This window comes from Thunnus albacares, chromosome 23 (genome assembly GCF_914725855.1).
Source record: "Thunnus albacares chromosome 23, fThuAlb1.1, whole genome shotgun sequence".
NCBI classification, from domain to species: Eukaryota; Metazoa; Chordata; class Actinopteri; order Scombriformes; family Scombridae; genus Thunnus; species Thunnus albacares.
Genome location: NC_058128.1, coordinates 23539338 through 23554997, shown reverse-complemented (window position 1 = coordinate 23554997; position 15660 = coordinate 23539338). Strand labels below are relative to the sequence as shown.

The window sequence follows — 15660 nt, the reverse complement described above, 5'->3', positions numbered from 1 at the left end:
AAAAAGTTCTCCCACTAAAATCATACTGCTTGATAATTCCACCACTGAAACTTGCTGTATATTGATGCACAGTCAAATAATTGCACAGTTAAGCAAAGAATGTCAGTGATTCATCTAGGGATTAGTCACCTCAACCTCTATGACACTGGTCAACAACAGGTAATTACTCAATGAGAGCAAACAAAAGTGGAAGCAGGCAAGGGACAGACAACACTATCACAATACATACTCAGTATACTGGCTGTGAAGAGATCCTTTCTTAATGCACTTTAAGTGTAAGCAATGGGGGACAATATCCACAGTCCTCGTCCAGTGTAAATTCACTCAAAGCTAATATGAGGCTAAATGGGTGTCTTCTACAGTTACAGTCTTTTTGGTATAAAATTACCTCCATTCTGCACTCTTTGCTTATAATGTGATGCAGGTACAGATCAGTGCTGAATACTAGTAAGATTGAACACTAAAAAAATTCACATTTTTAAAAGTTTAGGTTCACAGCAAAGAGTATTAACACATGTATCAAATACCTAACTTACACACTCTTATCCATATGCAAAACATACAAAATATAATCTACAAAGCTGACATGTTAACACTTATTCCAGTTACTTTAAGCTTATTACTCAATCTACAGCTCAGCTTAAAAACTAACTGAAGAAATTATAACAAGCAAGCAGCCAGACCTCCTGCACACTCATTCACAAACCACACAACATCAACAGGTGACTGAATAACCACTCAATTAAAAACTGGATCAATTCCAAATGAATGAGTCCAGACAGCTCACTGTAACTTCAACAAGCAAACTACTCACTTCACATTATATGATCTTTTTGCTGCATTCTTGTTAAGGAGATAAATTCACAAAACTGCCACAGAGAGACATTTAACCGTCAGAGATGAAATTAGCGACCAAAGAGACAGAGAGAGAGAAGCTGTATCTGACTCACGTTATAGACATACATCTTCTTTCTTTTATGGAGATGAAGTATCCATGTCATAAAGTCCATTTGTGGCTGTTTGTCATCTTGTTAGTTAGTTAACAGAACTTTGCGGCTGCTGGTTAACCAGTCTGATATCATTAGCAAAAATGACAAACAAGCTACTGTTTCTCTCTTGGTTGTTTCATTTAAATTATGTTGTTAACTTTATATTGTTGTTGAGAGGAGTTCACTTCAGAGCAGTGGTGTGTCGGGCCACAGAGCATAACCGTCCAGCCCGGACAGCTGAGGCAGCGAGGCCCGAGGCTGCGCCTGCAGAGCGTAGCTCTCCAGCCATTCACCGGCAGCATCCTGCCACTGCTGTGCCACCCAGTCCAAATCCATTCTCCCGTTAGCTTAACAACAGTCCTTAACAGTCCTTCAAGGTCACTACAAGCCAACTATTGCATTGGCTAACAGAAGCCGCTATCTGTTGCTTGATAGAAGAAGTGAAACGTAACCTCTAAATCGAAAAAAAAGGAAATTTGGACTATCACTTTACCACATACAGTTGTAGAGATTTGAAGATCAAATTTGGAAACTGTCATTGGACTAATGTGATGTCAATACTGTATTCTAGTTGTTGATTGGTTAGGGAAGACACCCTCCCTTGGAGTGTCATTTTATGTATTTTGGCCAATCACAGATTAGCATGAAAAAAAAGAAGTACATTAAATTGATATAAAAGATCTTGCTCTAAGGAGGTTGCCTCCACCACCACTTACAGACTGCCCTTTCTCCTCCTGCCCTGCAGGTGTCGCTGTTGAAGCATTTTGATCAGAATTAACGGAGGAGGAGCAACCTCCTCTGCCTCTATGGATGAGCCTCCTCTGGTCCTCATGAGGTTCAGTAGATAAACATTCAACTAAGAGAGTGTATTCATTGTCTTTATTGTTTGTTATAAACATGCTGTGCTCAAACATGCTGGAGTACTGTATGTGTAAACAGGTTCACACACACACCTTTGGGTGCATGCCCTCATGCATGTAATGGCCTTGTTTCAGTTCAGAACTTGTGCTCTATTCATCTATCACACACCGGCTGCATTAATGAAAGAGAGCGTCCATTAGTTGTTCCTGTCACTGGAGAGGTCTCCTGAGGAACCAGAGACACATCCACTCCTCCTCCATCCTCCCAGCTCTCACTTTTTCTCTCCTTCATTTTATTTAGTTCCATCTGATCAGACTGCTGTTTATTCTTTGTCTGAAACTTTGATTTTATGGTCTGAACTGATCATCAGGATCACTACATTTTAGGATTTTTTCCCCTTATTTTATGAATCAGTTGTCCACGGAATACGGTTTCCATGGAAACAGGAAGAGCGTCGCCTGCTCACTTGTCAGGCTTGTGTCACCATTATGGGCACTAACTATAAAACTGTATTTCAATTACACAGAGGTCTTTTGTTGCAGTGATGGAGAGCAGCAGTAAATGTCAGCAGAGAGGCTGCCAGTTGCAGCTTCCACAGACTAACTGCTGATTTATCTGCATCATTTGCTCTGAAGATAATCCTTATCACTGTGACGAGCCACTTAGTCCAATCAAGATCATGTTATACTATGCTTCCATGGTGCTATCTGATGACATGTACATGTCCTGTGAAATGTAATGTAAATTCAGGTCTGGGGAAAAGCAAGATGTTGTCACAAATTGTTTAAGTTTGACATGACATGGTACAGTTTAACAATCATTGCCATCATTGCTAATTTCAAGTAGTTATGATAAAACTGCACTCTCATCACTATAATAAAATATCAGCATTCAGACAATTGGACAAGTCGAAAACAAACTTCCAGGTTAGAAAAACTTATTTGAAAGAGAAAACAAAGTAAAATGATTACCCCATCTGTTGTAAACATCCATGACATTTTTAAAGGATGACAAAATTTCAGTTTTCATCTTGTTCTGCTGCCCCCAAGCGGCCAAAGAAAAAAAAAAATTTATTTTTTGAATACACACATTTTTGTACAACAGTCCCTAGTATTTTGTACATTTAGGTCACACAATTTATCAACTCTGAAATGTTAAACCCAAGTGTATTATTTATTTCTTGTGGGAAAACAAACTCATCTGCAGCTTCAAGGCTTTGTTCCAGCACCAGAAATTAAACAGAAGTACTTTGTCACTATTTTTTTCCTTTCATGTTTCATGCTTTTGGGGGGTGAGCAAGTTGCACTGGATTGGAGATGAAGCTCCTCTGCTAAATCCACACTCTGAACAGCATCTTAATAGGCTTTAAAGAGCTGCATTTCTGTCTCCTCTTTCTGTCTCTCTCTCTGTTAGTGTGGCAGTGAAGACGGCTGACACTGCTGTTTCTCAGTAAGACAGGAATAAATTATGACCCTCCATGCTATGCTTTCCCGTCCTCCTCCTCTTTCTGCCTGGCTAGCCCTGCTCTAATTCAGCTCTGATCTCCTCCTCTGCATTGTCTGCTTCTCCTCTTCCCTCTCTCCTTCAGAGGCATTCATTGTTAAAAGCAGCAGTTAGTGAGAGTCTTGGCTTCTTCTTAGAGCCTGCTGTGATTTCTGCTATAAACCAGAAGAGTAACACACCAACTATCACCCAACTCTGATGAACAGGTCAAGAACTTGACTGTACCTGATACAGTGCTGTTTTATAAAATATACTACTCACAAAAAACCCACATTATTCAGTAAGAGTATTTTTTTCCTTTTTCAAGAAAACAACATTCATGCCTGACTTCTTCTTTTAATTTATTATTTGCAGATTCCACACTTCTTTTTTGTTTTCCTGTCGATGGAATATTGTGATGATGGTTACAGTCACTGGAAAAGTTTCCTGACTATTTAAATGATCTAAAAAGGCAGTTTACCTCAACTAAGATTGATCATAAGAAAATGTTGCTTTTTATACTTTCTTGCTTCTAATCTGTCCATGCAGCAGCCACTTACAAGTTTTAAACAAATAACAGACTGGTGCCTTTGCTACTTTCAGAGTTTTTCTTGTGATAATGTTCAGAATGTAAAGTTTATCCTGAGAGCGGTGCTGACAGAAAGGTCACCATGTTTTATTCAATTTATCATATGCTTTTTTTTTATCCTCTTAGGAGTATGAATGTGTTCAGTGTCTCCTGTCAAAGTTTACCCAAGCTATATCTTGGTAAGCACTGAAATGTATACCATTTACATAGAAACAAGGTAAATATACTTGAGAAGTACTGAAATGAGATTTATTTTGGCATTTTGTCTGTCAGTGAAAGTCAGTGTAGTGAGACAGGAAACAAGTGTAGAGAGAGAGAAGTGTGTGACATGCAACAAGGTCCCCAAGCTGGGAATTAAACAGTGTGTGTTGCAGTTATATGGTTATATATTTCTAGGTTTCTACATGTTTGACACTTGTATGTGTTAGAGGCTTAGGGTGTAGTTTTACATTGTTTTCCTTTTCTAACATTGTCATTGTTTCTGATATACTGATAATAAATAATGTACATTATCTGACTTTTTGCTGCTTTTAGAGGGATTATAGTCTTTCTGCTTCAGTTATAAATATGATGATAGTATTGTAACCTGTTATTCCCACCCCAGTGTTCAGTAAATTCCATAGCAATCGGCCTATTAGATTTAGATTTTAGTGTGTGTGTCATCTAAAACAGAATTTTAGATGTATATAAATTACAAACGTACAAACTGTTTTTAAGACCTATTGTCGCAAGCCTATGTAAGTTTGTGAACAGCAGCCCCCCTAGACAAAAACTGCTATAAGAGGATTGTGGTAAATGCTAAAAAACATTGTGTAACAGCAGCAAAAGCAGAGGAGTGTCATGAAATTACAAAGTCAGTGAATTGACTTTGTAATTGCAGCATCCTCAGTGCTAACCAAAAGTAGTAATAAGACACCAACATCTAACTAGGTACAATGAGCAGTTGTCTTGAATAATTCAGGGAGTGAATTAATGGATGGTTGAACAGTGACAATTTATTGCCTCAAACTCATACACAATAATACACAAGACTTAAGTTTTAAAGAATGGAAAATAAAAAATAAAATAAATAAATCAATAAGAAAATACACAGAAATAGTCCTTTATGGAGGTGGAGAACCTCCAATGAAATGTTCCTTAGTTCACTGAATGAACTGAAAGAGTTCAGTTCAAAGTTTTTTTGTGTTCTCTCTGTTCCAAGTGTCCAATAGTCTCACTACTATTACTACTATCCAGGTAGGATAATTAGTGTGTGTGTCTTATCTGTAACCCAATGAAAATGGGTATCCCTTTAAATCAGATGTCCTCTGTGATCAGTTCCTATGGTTTGGCCAACACCGTTTCTCCAACCGGCCACAGGGTCATGGGCTGGGCTCGCCATCTTTGATTCTATCTGGTCACAAAAAAAACAAAAAACACAGATAGTGCAGGATAATAAGTTATTTTGTATGTCTTAAGGATGTGACACACCAGGCCGACAGTCAGCCGTCAGTATGTGTTAGAGGCTTAGGGTGTAGTTTTACATTGTTTTCCTTTTCTAACATTGTCATTGTTTCTGATATACTGATAATAAATAATGTACATTATCTGACTTTTTGCTGCTTTTAGAGGGATTATAGTCTTTCTGCTTCAGTTATAAATATGATGATAGTATTGTAACCTGTTATTCCCACCCCAGTGTTCAGTAAATTCCATAGCAATCGGCCTATTAGATTTAGATTTTAGTGTGTGTGTCATCTAAAACAGAATTTTAGATGTATATAAATTACAAACGTACAAACTGTTTTTAAGACCTATTGTCGCAAGCCTATGTAAGTTTGTGAACAGCAGCCCCCCTAGACAAAAACTGCTATAAGAGGATTGTGGTAAATGCTAAAAAACATTGTGTAACAGCAGCAAAAGCAGAGGAGTGTCATGAAATTACAAAGTCAGTGAATTGACTTTGTAATTGCAGCATCCTCAGTGCTAACCAAAAGTAGTAATAAGACACCAACATCTAACTAGGTACGATGAGCAGTTGTCTTGAATAATTCAGGGAGTGAATTAATGGATGGTTGAACAGTGACAATTTATTGCCTCAAACTCATACACAATAATACACAAGACTTAAGTTTTAAAGAATGGAAAATAAAAAATAAAATAAATAAATCAATAAGAAAATACACAGAAATAGTCCTTTATGGAGGTGGAGAACCTCCAATGAAATGTTCCTTAGTTCACTGAATGAACTGAAAGAGTTCAGTTCAAAGTTTTTTTGTGTTCTCTCTGTTCCAAGTGTCCAATAGTCTCACTACTATTACTACTATCCAGGTAGGATAATTAGTGTGTGTGTCTTATCTGTAACCCAATGAAAATGGGTATCCCTTTAAATCAGATGTCCTCTGTGATCAGTTCCTATGGTTTGGCCAACACCGTTTCTCCAACCGGCCACAGGGTCATGGGCTGGGCTCGCCATCTTTGATTCTATCTGGTCACAAAAAAAACAAAAAACACAGATAGTGCAGGATAATAAGTTATTTTGTATGTCTTAAGGATGTGACACACCAGGCCGACAGTCAGCCGTCAGTGAGTGTCTGTCGCCCTAGTTTTTGCGGTGTGTCCCTCACCGTTGGCACTAGTCAGAGCCCTGTTGGCGGCTTTTCGGCCGATTGAGCATGTTGAATCGGCAGCGGAGCTTGTCGGTGAAAGAGATCACTCTGATTGGCTGTTCAGCTTAGCGAATCAGTGCACGAGAAGAGAAACTGAAGTGACGAAATAAAGCAAACGACAAAGTCAAGAGGGCACACACATGACGGCTAATTTTTGATCTGCATCTCACCTTAACTTTTGCGAATATTTTCACAACGCCATGGCCATCTGGAACAAAGACACTGAAGACCAGCTGATCACAATGATTCAGGAGAGGCCAGCTCTGTAAGACATCACAGAAAAATTTTGCGCCAACCAAGTGGTGAAAAGAAAACTCTGGTGTGAGATTGAAAATAAGCTTGATATATCGGGTAAGATTTTCTTTTTGGCCGTTAGGCTCTTTAGCAGGAACTGTTCGTAATTGTTTGCTAGCTCACGCATGATGAATAGGTTCTTTCTGTTTACCAAATGCATACAGACATGAGATGGACATGCTAACTAGGCTTGGCTTTGTTTTTTAGAGAAAGAGCTCAGGAGGAGGTGGGAATCTCTGCGAACCCAGTATACCCAGTACAAGAAACTTGCACCCTCAGGAAGTGTTGGAGCACAGAAGACTGGCAGGCAGCAGTGGATATTGACCTGGCTGCAGTTTTTGGAGCCCCACACAAAAAGGAAGGAAACCTCTTCCAACCTAACTATCTGGTAACTGAACTCTTATTTGTTGAGTAAAAAGAAACATTGTTTCTTTCTTCTGTCATTTACATTTAACATCTGCTAAATGACAAAAATATACATTAGCTGCCGGCTAACCTGCTTTCACCAGGCTAACTGACAACTGACATTTACTGATCCAAAATAAATTGCATGTCGGCTCCACAGGAAGAAATCACCAGTGTTTGTACTTATTGATTCATTGGTTTCATTTCCTCACCTCTATAGCGAGTGAATCTGCCTGTAGTGAAACTGGGGCTAACTGGTGCTTCCTCCTCAGGCTCCAGTTCACTCAGCTGCCCAACAGACCCGCTGCTTCTTTCCACTTTAACCTGAATAACAAACCGAGGCTAGCTGGGAGGCTAGTGGAGGCTAACTGGTTGTACTTCCTTCCGGTCATGCTGCGGCTAACGCTCCGCTAGCCTCCCAGCTAACCCCAGCTCTCCGTTTGGATCCAACTGGAGCACCAAGCCCCGGTTTGTTATTCAGGTTAAAGTGGGAAGAAGCAGTGGGCCTGTCCAGCAGCTGAGTGAAGTGAAGCCTGCGGAGGAAGCACCGGGACCGTCTGGATGTGATAGTCCGTGGAGGTGCTGCGGTGTTTGCCTGCACAGACAGGAAACCTCGGCTGGCAGGACGTACCACTCTGTTTGAAAAAACTTTTTCTTCTTCTTCTTTTTGGTTTATAACAGCAGTAGACAACCAGTGTATTGTATCTCAGTATTGACCAAAATAATCGTGACTATGATTTTTGCTATAATCGAGCAGCCCTAGTTTGTACCCCTCTTTTCACATGTATCCTTTCATACATTAACTTGGTTTCACTCTCCTTTTATCTTCCTCAATTGTGAATTTATTTTTTATAAGGAACTTTCAGTGGCTGATGTTGATTCTGAGTCACCATCAGATGGCACCACCACACCTATACTCACCAGAGAGGAGCCACTGCTGAGCACCTCCAGCTTGTCAAGCACTCCTAGGCCTTGGGTGAAGCGCACCAGGAAGATACTGGACAAGTCTGTGAGTGAGGAGTCATCGAACTCAATGCGCACCATTGGTCAAATCCTGGAGAAGTTAGCTTCTCAGGAAGAGAACAATGATGCCATCCACACCTCATGCAAAAACACTGAGCACAGAATGCAGAAGTTGCCCCCACATTTACTGCCATATTTCCAGCACGAGGTGAACAACTGCCTCTTCAAATATTCGGTGGACCAGAGCCTGGCATCAGAAACTTGTCTGTAAAATTGTAACAGATGTAAATAATTCCTTTTAATGCCTTGCCACACAGTTGATTGTTATATTTATAAGAAATTCATTGTTCCATTGTCCTGCACATTTGATAATAAAACACTTTAACTTTGAGAGAGTGTACTTTCAATAGATTGAACTCCAGACAAGATAGTATCATGCAAAATAACTTTATTTTGTATTTTTAGACTACAGCCATAGACCTGAAACCACAGCCAAGTAGTTTTCTTGTCAGTTAGACACTACAATATCCATTACAGGATAGGCATACACATTTCCTATATTTTGCCCCACTGAAAAGGCACTGCACCGATATCAGACACGAAGTAACGGCATAATTCATCCCTGTGCTGCTTGGCTCGTGTTGTAGCATTGGTTGTGTGTGGCAGGGAAGCCTGCTGTGGGTCAGAGCCTTGTCTCCATCTTCCTCGGACCGTGTCATGATTTGGTCCTTCCTGGTCAACGATCCCTGCCCTGTATTGATCACAGCTCTCGGTCTGTAGGAAGTTGTGCAGAGCACAGCGAGCCAAAATAATGTCCTCCACTTTGGCAGTGTCTTGAATGTTAATGGTGGTTAGAAAGACCCAAAAATGATTTGCTAGGATTCCAAAAGCATTTTCTACCACCCTCCAAGCTCGTGACAGCCTGTAATTGAAGATGTGTTGCTCTACAGATAGCCTGCGGTTCAGATATGGCTTCATGAGGTATTCCTTCAAGGGAAATGCCTCATCTGCCACAATGCAATAAGCAGCCAGCTGGTCAGAAGCAGGAAGTGATGCAGGGGCAGGGATGTTGGATGTTCTCTTCTCCAGAGCATCCTGCAGTGAGCATCCACCAAACACTCTGCCATCAGAAATCCGCCCATTGCAACCAACATCTACATAAAGGAACTTACATTTGCTGTCAACCAGTGCCATTAGGACTATGGAAAATGTATGCTTGTAGTTGTAGAATGTTGATCCAGTTCCTGGTGGTGGTGGTGGTGGTGGTGGTGGTGGTGGTGGTGGTGGGGGGGGGGGGGTGTATGTTGATGTGTTTCCCATCCAAAGCACCAAGTTCCAAGTTCCACTGAGCCTGGAATCCATCGGCTACTTCCTGCCACTCTTCCATTGTGTGTCTGAGCACTGAAAAACAAGAAAATACAATGTAAAACCCATGATGTCAGACCCCTGATAACTTGTAGTCATGTGGCCATGTGTCGCTGTCCAAATGCCTACAGACGGCACTATAAACCTCATATCACACATACCTTCAAGTATTTCTCTTTTAAAACCTGGTAGATTGCTGAACAGGTTTCAGGGACCAATTGCCGAATTGTTGATACTCCCACTCTGAACTGGTGAGAAAGGCTCCTAAAGCTTTCTCCTGTAAATATTAACAAGCACATAACTCAGTTATCTATATTACAGGGTTCCTACATCTTTTCCAAAGTCAAATCATGCACTTTTCAGGCATTTCAAGGTGCATTTTAAAGCTTTTCCAGCACCTTACAGCTCAAGTAAATTACATATTTATATACAGTACATACAGTATATGATGTTACTGATTATTGCGCTTCTTCGTCACATTAAATTAGACCCCACCCTTACAAAAGCATAATATACATATTTACATTTTTCATTTAGCACACACTTTTATCCAAAGCGACGTACATCTTAACCCAAGCAACGTACATCTGAGAAGTATATATGTGTGTGTGTGTGTGTGTACATACAGTACTGCGCAAAAGTTTTAGGCACCCTAGATGTTTAGATTCTTATCCATTTTGCAATACCATCAGGGAGGTGTCTGATCCGTCCCAAATGTATTCATGACACGACAATGACCCCATGCATACAGCTAGAGTCATAAACAACTATTTCAGCAACAAGATGAATGATGAGTCCTGCAACACATGGTTTGGTATGGCCCCCTCAAACCCTGACCTCAACATCATGGAGTCAATCTGGGTTTACATGAAGAAGCACCTGAGATGGCCTAAATAATAAATACACAGAAGAACATTCTCTCTCCAGGGTGGAGACCTACCTACAAGTTACCATGAAAAACTGTGTTAAGGTGTACCGAGGAGAACGGCGGCTGTTTTAAAGGCAAAGCTGCTCACAGCAAATATTGATATAATTTAGGTTTCTTCTTTTTACTCAACTTTGTAAGAAGTTAATTAATAAATTAAAACAATTTATAACAATATTTTTGTAAGCATTCTCACTTTACTTTTAGTGTCTAAAAGTTTTGCACAGTACTGTATATATATATATATATATATATATATATATATATATATATATATATATACATGTGTGTGTATATATATATGTGTGTGTGTGTGTGTGTGTAGTGACACCTTTAGCTTGCCTACCTGTTGCCAAGAAGCACAGTGTAATCATCAGGCGTTCCCAAACGGAGATACAATCCCGGTAGTTAGTGTTTTGCCTCTGGATGATTGGACTGAGAAGGTCCTTCAACACGTGAAGCTGGACAGGAAAGAGCAGAGCGAAGTTTTTGAAATCGGAGGTTTCATTTGTCTCCAGCTCTTGACACAGGTTCAGGAAAGCCCCTTGAGCCTGTCACTGTAGTATCCATGCTTTCACCCATTTAGTGCGGTTTCTCCTTATTTTTCCTCTCTGCCTCTTCCTTTCTTCTTCCACAAGCAAAAGACCAAGGGCTGACAATGCCAGTACCATTTGCAACTTATCAGACATTTTAGTAGCTCTACAAAACCGTCTGTGGCGAGCGAGAGTGGTGTGAAAATGCTAGGCAACCGCTACTTTGTTTCTCATGGATTCCTAGGTCTTCTGGTTTCCCTTTTTGAGTTCATGCAGGCGTAGACCATACGTGCTAGTTGGCTGTCGGATGTAGTCTTTGTAGTGAGTTCAAATGCAACTGACACAGGCCAACGTGAGGCGACTTGAAAAGACGCAACAGTTGGCTTTCGTCGCTGCTAGTTCTTTGATGTCGGTTTGGTGTGTCGCAGCTTTTAGATGAGATCTCATTAAGTTCTTTTCTCTCTCAGAATATCATACATCATATAACCAACAAATAAGGATATACTTGTACTACAATGACCATATTTTAACAACTGGTAGTTTTAACATGAAAAATTTACCATGAATTTCTTTAAAACAGATGTCTTTTTAACTTTAACAATAAATTATTTACAATGGATTTCCCCTGTCACGTCAACATTTGTATTCTTACAGTAACAGATTGCTTATTCTGAATCTCTTGTCAAAACAATTAATATTTTAACATTTAACATTACCTAAATTATTTGCTGTATTGTTACATTTTTACGCACCATTTTAATGTAACGTTACTGTTAACTTAATCATGAAAATAAACTGAATCATCCTTTATGATTCACTTAACATGTACATCTAGCAACCAAAATCAGTTAAATTACCATTTAATGGCATTGCAAAACATTTAAGTGCACTATTCCCATTAAAACATAGCGATTTTAATGTTAGAAAACAGTGCAATAGTCATTTAAAGTTTTGACACGGTGTCGGTGGCTCCATTAGCCAGAGCTAGCGATTAGCTTAGCGATTAGTTTAGCGATTAGCTTAGCGACTAGTTTAACGATTAGCTTAGCGGTTAGCAGCTGGCGAGCTTTTCAGACTATAATTACAATGACACAGTTGCACTAAAGCACGTAATAAACATTAGACCACATTTTCACAATCACCGGTTGGTCTTTATGAAAAGTATCTTGACTCAACAGTAAGTTAAATGCAGCTTCCCTTCACAGTGGCTAACAACAACAGACTAATAGACAATGTGGCAACTCACCGGAGTTTCTCAACATTAATAACTTGACAGAAGTTGTTTCCCTCTCGCTCACAGTTGGACCTCTATTAAAAGAGCAACTTATTAGCATTGTCACATGGACATTAATCTGACTTTTATGACTATTTTGCGGTGTTTCATACCAGGAAATGCTCGATTCTTCTTGTTTACATGTTCGCGCCATGGATGTACTATAAGAACTGAATACCAGACTAAAAACGGCGCCCATTCAGTCCTATAGTAGTTGCTCACCTGGCGCATGCGCCAAAAAAAGTTTCTAGCTTCCGGGTTTGCTTCTGCGTTGTGCAGCCCACTGAATGGGCGCAGTAGTGTTTCCCCCGCTGGCCCCGCCCGCGAGCTCCCACTCGGCCCATAGACTTTAAATTGTGATGACGTCACGGATTTTTAAATCGCTTTTCTCGGCTCAAGGAAAGTTTTACAAACATAAAACCTCCATGGATCAAAAGTCCTCTTATTCTCTTGGAAGTGCTGCTGCAGTAAAAAAGCAAAAGGTCACGTAATTCCCTCAACCTAACAGGCGCACAATGTATATATGCGCCCCCTTGTGGGAACAACATCTAATTACATCTCTAAATTACATACATGGGTTTTGTAGCCCTATAATCCATGTGGGTTACATAATGTTAGGAACACAATATTTTTCTAAAATTTTGCTAATGTTAGTTTGCATACACTACTGGTAGTATACCCTGGAGTGTTTCAAATTGAGCAGAGATGTGTTTTATTGTTTATGAGTTCATCTTGCATCTTTCCTTAAGGCTTTCATTCTATATGCTCTAATTACACAACCTTTCTAGGACTGGAAAGCCTCTTATTTTATTATTGTAAACTACAACATTGGCCATTTTCTTGCTTTCACTGCAGTTAAAGGAGTATTTATTTCCGCATAAGTTAAGAAACACAGAACCCTTTTAACATCCCATGGGATAAAGTTAAATGTTTTGTTGTCAAACTAAAAAATAAGGCTGTTGCTGAAAAGTGATACACTCGTCTCTCGGCCGCTCTCTGCTCCTGTTTGTCAGGAAGTCAACTTCGCATGGCGTTCTCTCACAATGCTGGGCGTGTGCCATGGCCCTCAAGTGATCCTCTTGTTTGGGTGTCTATGAAGCATTAACCCAAGGCCTGATGGGTGGGACTGTGGAGCGCCTTCACAATACTGAAACAGATCCAATTTCTGTTTGCATGATTACGATCTGAGGCAGTTATATGTAAACACAGCAGGATAGAGTAAGTACCAAGTACAACAGAACCATCACGTATTGCTCCAATTTAAATAATATTTTATATTTGTGCTTGAAGCTAACTGTGTTGAGCATGACAATGAAGCACAGAGTTATGGGTTAATATCTGGGCTGCCTGCAAATGAAGAACACCACCAGAGACATTTCAAATGGAATAGCTGATGATTGGATTCTCATAATACATGTTATTTATAAATGTCTCTAAGATTTATCCAGAACTTTAAAGCCTACAGTATATGTGTAGAATTTGAAGATTTCTGACTTTGATAAATCCTTGTGGTAGTACAAAAAAACCCTCACAGGCAGCACAGATGAATGTGTGCAGCACATAGACTACACCAATTATCACCCTGGTTGTCACATTTGTTGCCGCACTAGTGACTGGACTCTGGGGATGATCATGTTTGTCATCCACTTTGATCCAGACCGAGATATCTGGATGAATATTAGATAACTCACCATAACCTTTTGTACAGACATTCATGGTCTCCAGAGGATTCATCAAAATGACTTTTCATCTAGCACCATCATCAGGTCAGATTTTTATTTCGTCCAATACTTTGGTTTATGGCCAAAAACTATTCTGTATTTTGTATTTAGTGCTAAAAAGAAAAAAATAGTATTCTAACACACTGATGATGGTGAACATTATACCTGCTAAACATGCTAGTCAGCATCATCACTGTGAACATGTTGCTATTATGACAGTGGTATTTAGCTCAAAGCATCAAGGACAGATGCAGAGAGCTGCTAACATGGCTGTTGACCAGTGGTTCCCAACCTTTTTGGCTTGTGATGCTTCAGAAGAAAGCAATATGCTGTTTCTTTTAATCAGTTTATGGCATGAGTTATGTATAGCTCAACCAAAGTATTATATTTCTTTCATATATTGTCCCATTTTAAGGATTTACAGCCCTGAACAGGTGAATGTTTTCAGTATTTCACAAAAAAAGCAAAAGGCAAAAAGAAAAAAGTCAGAAAAAATGTGCTCAATTGGAAAAGAAAACCTTTTCTGTTATGTGTGTCAATTTCACCTTTTTTGACCCTTCAGAACCCCCCAGGTGGGCAACCACTGCAGTAGACTCATAGTCTTGTGGTACAGAGACATCTTATTATCTTTCTTTAGAATAATTGGAAACATGATGTAATCACAAACAATTCTACAAATATGGGACTTTTACTTTTGATTGTATACATCCATCTTTTAATCAAGTTCAAGTTCTTTATTGTCACTTCTGTGGTACACAGTCGGCATACACAGGAGCAAAATATCGTTCTCTACAGGGCAACATACACAAAAGATGAGTCACTAAAAATAATAGTTATCATAGTAATTAATTAACATTATTGTTAAAAAGCTGCAACATCTGATGCCTCTCTTTTATGCAACACTTTTCATGTGTTTCATGGGTTTAATTGGTGAAATTTAAGCTATGTAAAATGTCAGGTTTTGGTGTTATTCACTTGGAGCTTAGAGGAATTTCATTTTCATTCTCTTAGTTTTCACCACATTCAAAAACAGGGAGAAACCATTCCAGAAATTGCTTTCCTTACTTCTATGAAGATGCAAGTAAATACAGATGGGTGATAAATTAAAGGAAAAACCAGTAGAGGTCTGAATGCTTGACCCCTCCCCTTAGAGTGGAGGGTCACTGCAAAACAATAGAAAGTTGTTCTGAGTCATCACCTTCATACTATGATGGAACATTTCTATCCTGATGGGAGTGGTCTCTTCCAGGACAACAATGCCCCAATTCACAGGGCACAAGGGTTCACTGAACGATTTGATGAGTATGAAAAAGATGTGAATCATATGCTATGGCCTTCACAGTCACCAGATCTCAACCCAATTGAACATGTATGGGAGATTTTGGACTGACGTGTTAGACAGCGCTCTCCACCACCAAGATCAAACACCAAATGAGGGAGTATCATCTGGAAGAATGGTGTTCATCCCTCCAATAGTGTTCAGAGACTTGTAGAATCAATGCCAAGGCCATTGAAGCTGTTCTGGCAGCATGTGGTGGCCCAACACCTTACTAAGACATTTTATGTTGTTTTTTCCTTTAATTTGTCATCAGCCTGTATCTCTGTGGATGTT

General features: G+C 39.6%; 2 long non-coding RNA genes across 3 annotated transcripts; one reads left to right on the top strand and one right to left on the bottom strand.

Annotated features, from left to right (window-relative positions):
- The first annotated feature begins 6824 nt into the window (after positions 1–6824).
- LOC122975365 lies at positions 6825–8622 on the top strand. Its single transcript, XR_006400635.1, has 3 exons — positions 6825–6920; positions 7071–7251; positions 8125–8622. It is a non-coding gene; the product is annotated as an uncharacterized LOC122975365 (long non-coding RNA).
- A 907-nt stretch (positions 8623–9529) lies between these two features.
- Positions 9530–12574, bottom strand: LOC122975363. Of its 2 annotated transcripts, XR_006400633.1 has the most exons (5): positions 12441–12574; positions 12301–12362; positions 10868–10982; positions 9758–9873; positions 9530–9632 (listed from the first exon to the last, which is right to left on the bottom strand). It is a non-coding gene; the product is annotated as an uncharacterized LOC122975363 (long non-coding RNA). The 2 variants fall into 2 exon arrangements; XR_006400634.1 differs by lacking the exon at positions 9758–9873 and having other exon boundaries at positions 9531–9632; positions 12441–12567.
- Between the last annotated feature and the right edge of the window lie 3086 nt (positions 12575–15660).